Raw genomic sequence first — 5107 nt, 5'->3', positions numbered from 1 at the left:
GTAGAGTCTGGTAGTAAATGGATGCCTCTGTCTTTGGAGGCTTGTGACTAGTGGGGTGCCGTAGGGATCAACGCTGGATCTGTTGTTGTTTTTCATCTATATCAACTATCTGGATGATAACATGAAAAAGTCAGCAAATTTGCAGAATGCACCAGGTTTGAGGGTGCAGTGGACAGTCAGGAGGTCTATCAAAGCTTACAGTGAAATGAAATTAAGAAAAAAAATTAAGAGAGCCAGAAGGGGCCATGAGAAGGCCTTGGCGAGCAGGATTAAAGAAAACCCCAAGGCATTCTCCAAGAATGTGAAGAGGAAGAGGATAAAACCTGAGAGAATAGGACAAATCAAGTGTGATAGTGGAAAAGTGTGTATGGAACCGGAGGAGGTAGCAGAGGTACTTAATGAATACTTTGCTTCAGTATTCACGATCGAAAAGGATCTTGGCGATTGTAAGGATGACTAGTAGCGGATAGAAAACCTTGAGCATATAGACATTCATAAAGAGGATTTGCTGGAGCTTTTGGAAAGCATCAAGTTGGATAAGTTTCTGGGACTGGTTGAGGTGTACCCCGGGCTACTGTGGGAGGCGAGGGAGGAGATTGCTGAGCCTCTGACAATGATCTTTGCATCATCAATGGGGATGGGAGAGGCTCCAGAGGATTGGAGGATGTTGTTCCCTTATTTAAGAAAGGGATTAGAGATAGCCCAGGAAATTATAGACCAGTGAGTCTTACTTCAATGGTTGGTAAGTTGATTGAAAAGATACTGAGAGGCAGGATTTATGAACATCTGGAGAGGCATAATATGATTAGGGATAGTTAGCATGGCTTTGTCAAAGGCAGGTTGTGCCTTACGAGCCTGATTGAATTTTTTGAGAATGTGACTAAACATGTTGATGAAGGTAGAGCAGTAGAGGTAGTGCATATGGATTTCAGCAAGGTATTTGATAAGGTTCCCCATGCAAGGCTTATTGAGAAAGTAAGGAGGCATGGGATCCAAAGGAACATTGCTTTGTGAATCCAAAACTGACTTGCACACAGAAGGCAAAGAGTGGCTGTAGATGAGTCATGTTCTGCATGGAGGTCGGCCACCAGTGGTGTGCCTCAGGGACCCTTTCTCTTTGTGATTTTTATAAATGACCTGGATGAGGAAGTGGAGGGATGGGTTAGTAAGTTTGCTGATGACACAAAGGTTGTGGGTGTTGTGGATAGTGTGGAGGGCTGTCAGAAGTTACAGTGGGACATCGATAGGATGCAAAACTGGGCTGAGAAGTGGCAGATGGAGTTCAACCCAGATAAGTATGTAGTGGTTCATTTTGGTAGGTCAAATATGATGACAAAATATGGTACCAAGGATAAGATTCCTGGCAGGGTACAGGATAAGGGGGATCTTGGGGTCTGAGTCCATAGGACACTCAAAGCTGTTGCGCAGGTTGACTCTGTGGTTAAGAAGGCATATAGCATACTGGCCTTCATCAACCATGGGATTGAGTTTAAGAGCTGAGAGGTAATGTTACAGTTATATAGGACCCTGGTCAGACCCCACTTGGAGTACTGTGCTCACTTCTGGTCACCTCACTATAGGAAGGATGTGGAAACTATAGGAAGGGTACAGAGGAGATTTACAAGGATGTTGCCTGAATTGGGGAGCATGCCTTATGAGAATAGGTTGAGTGAACTCGGCCTTTTCTCCTTGGAACGATGGAGGATAAGTGGTGACCTGATATAGGTGTATATGAGATCAAATGGATGATCATAGTTTTTTTCCCAGACCTGAAATGGTGAACATGAGAGGGCACAATTTTAAGGTGTTTGGAAGTAGGTACAGAGGAGATGTCAGGGGTAAGTTTTTTTATGCAGAGAGTGGTGAGTGCATGGAATGGGCTGCTGTCAATGGTGGTGGAGGCAGAGAGTCTTAAAAGAAAGGCAGAATATTAAGAGGAAAGTGTTAGATGCAAAGTCAACACAAATTAAGGTGAAACTTCAACTAGCATATACAGAAGCATATACAAGAAAATGAGAAGACTTGTGAGAAAGGATAAGAGAGTCTACGTGGAAGACCTTGCAGAGAATACCAAAGCAGTGGCCAGTCAAGGTGATCAGGGAAAGATATATACAAGACATCAAAACTGATATGTGTAAAGTCCCATGAGAGATAAGAATGATCCGCCTTTGACAACTGAGAAAGGGAAAGAGGCAGAATGGATGGAATATTTCAGAGAATTACTGAATAGACCACAACAAAATGAAGAACCTGACATACAAGAAGCAGCAGAGGACCTCAACATCAACACAGAACCACCTAAGAAAGAAGAGATTGCTGCAACAATTAAATTATTAAAGAAAAGCAAAGGTCCAGGACATGATAATTTGATCACTGAACTGTTTAAAGGTTGCAGAGGCCATCCTGCAACCACTGTTTACTATATCTAGGAAGGGGTCAAGTACCAACAACTGGGCAAAGGGAGTTATTGTGAGGATCCCCAAGAAACGACTGGTGTGATTGCAACAGCTGGTGTGGCATCACACTTTTGTCAATGCCCAGCAAGATTCTCGCAAAGTCATTGCCCAGCGAATTACAGATTCTGTTGATATATGCTTGAGGAAAGAGCAGGCTGGCTTCAGGAGAAACAGAGGCTGTTTCAACCAGATCTTTACACTGCATAACATCATTGAACTGTGTGCCAAATAGCAGGGACAGCTATGTGTGAATTTTGTAAGCATTGAAAAGACTTTTGCAAACATCCACAGGGAGAGCCTCTGGCAAATTCTCAGATCATACAGAATCCCTTCCAAAATTATCCAGTTTATCCAGAGTTTCACCTGCACAGTTGGGGACTGCAGTCTGAGCTTTGAAGTCAAGACAGGAGCCAGGCAAGGTTGTGTGATGTTGGTGATATTATTTAACTTGGTAATTTACTGTGCTATGAGACAAAGATAAGCAGAGGGGCATTAGGTGGAGCCTTTTCTCTACTTTAGAAGACCTTGCACATAAATACCAGCACATGGAAGAGAAAGATCAGAGCCTGTGTACCTTTGGTGGACAGGATGGACTCAGAATCAACCAGAGAAAGACTGAAACCATGACCCTCAATGTAGCTTCTCCTCCTACCATCAAGGCATATGATATTAACCTACCCAGCACCGACAGACTCACTTACCTGGTCAGTGTCATTCGGCAGGATGGTGGGACCAAGGACGATATCCAATGCAGACTCACCATAAGTGGATCAACCAAGTACAGCTTCCTCATCAAAGTGAAGCTGTACCTGACCTGTGTTCTGTCCACACTCTTGTTCAGGTCAGGATGCTGGCACGTGACAGGGAATGGCTTTGCCAAACTGTCGTCATTCCACACCATGAGCCTCTGGACTATCCTCTGTACTTTCTGGCCTAGAAAGATCTCCAACCACACCCTACTGCTTCGGTGTCACCAAGAGGACATGGCCACAATCATCATGAAGGAACATTGGAGATGGATTGGGTACTTGATGAGAAAATGGGCCAACTCCATCATCAAGCCAACTCTTCATAGGACCCCTGAAGCATGGAGGAAATTGCTGAATTGAGGACCCTGAACTACACCTGGGACACAAAGGAGAAGATGGCCAAGGACAGACAGAGATGGAGGGCCTTCATTGCTGTGCTAAGTGCCAGCAGCTTGACAGGCAGTAAGTAACTAACTAAACAACAGTGCAGAATGATGAGGGGTACAGAATGGGTAAATGCAGATGGGCTTCTACCACTGAGTTTGAGTGAGACTAGAATTAGAGCTCATAGGTTAAGGAGGAAAGGTGAAATGTTTAAGTGGCTCATGAGGTAGTACTTCCTCATTCAGAGGGTGATGAGAGTATAGAATGAGCTGCCAGCAGAATAATTGATGTGGGCTCAATTTCAACATTTAAGATGGATGGGAGGTAGATGGAGAGCCATAATCCAGGTGCAGGTCGATGAGATGAAGCAGATTAATATTTGAATTAGATGGGCCAAATGGCCTGCTGCAGTGTTGTTGTATTCTATGACCCGATGGCTGTGCAAAGCCTTGATTTCTGAAGATCATACATGAAATTCAAGGATGATCAAGAGGAGCCTTTATATCTTGCTGGGTTAGTGGCTCGGTGGAGAAGATAGAGGAAGCAGAACAAAGATAGAGAAGGGCAAAACCATGGAGAAACATAAAGATAAGGGTGTGCATTTCAGAATTGATCCGCAACTTAACCACAAACCATTGGCAAGAAAGGGATGATGACTGAATGGAGCTGAAAAGAAGGCAGACAGCTAAGTATAGAGAGGAGAACAAAGGGAACACTCACAAAATGCTGGAGGAACTCAGCAGGTCAGGCAGCATCTATGGAAAGGAATAATTTGTCGGCGTTTCAGGTCGAGACTGGTCCAAAGGGAGCCCAGACGAGGATGCCAAGTCTATAAAGAGTTTGTACCCTGAGACCACCTGGGTTTATGTGGGTGCTCCAGTATCCTTCCACATTCCAAAGACTTAAAGGTTAATAGGTTAATTGAACACAGAGGTGTAATTGGGCAGGATGGGCTCATTGGGGTGGAAAGGCCTGTTATCATGCTGTATCTCTGAAGTTGAAACAAGTCTGACTCCAAATCTGGACTTCTGGCATTTTGGTTTCATTTCCAACAATTTTCAGAAGAAGTGTTGGAGTTATTAGGTTGGGAACCAGATCCGTGATGGGGGGAGTTCCTGTTCATCCTGTCCTGAACATTGATGATGAAGGGTCTCGGCCCAAAATGTCAAAAGTGCTTCTTCCTGTAGATGTTGCCTGGCCTGCTGTGTTCCACCAGCATTTTGTGTGTGTTGCTTGAATTTCCAGCATCTGCAGATTTCCTCGTGTTTGCTGAACATTGACCCGTCTTGCAACTTACTGGCAGTGGAGACTTCAAGAAAGGAGTTCAAAAGACATAGTGCAGCCTCACTGTAGACGAAACAGCAAAATACACTTTACATCCTATCTATGCTGATTCAAACATCACACAACTTATCCCTCAACTTGATTGTCTCTGGAGGTAAGGCCTCTGTTTGTTTTACATGGAAAATACGCCACTGGGTAACAAATTCGTGAGGTGCTGATGACATTGATAAACCT

This window comes from Hypanus sabinus, chromosome 17 (genome assembly GCF_030144855.1).
Source record: "Hypanus sabinus isolate sHypSab1 chromosome 17, sHypSab1.hap1, whole genome shotgun sequence".
NCBI lineage: Eukaryota > Metazoa > Chordata > Chondrichthyes > Myliobatiformes > Dasyatidae > Hypanus > Hypanus sabinus.
Note: the sequence above shows the minus strand (reverse complement) of the source record.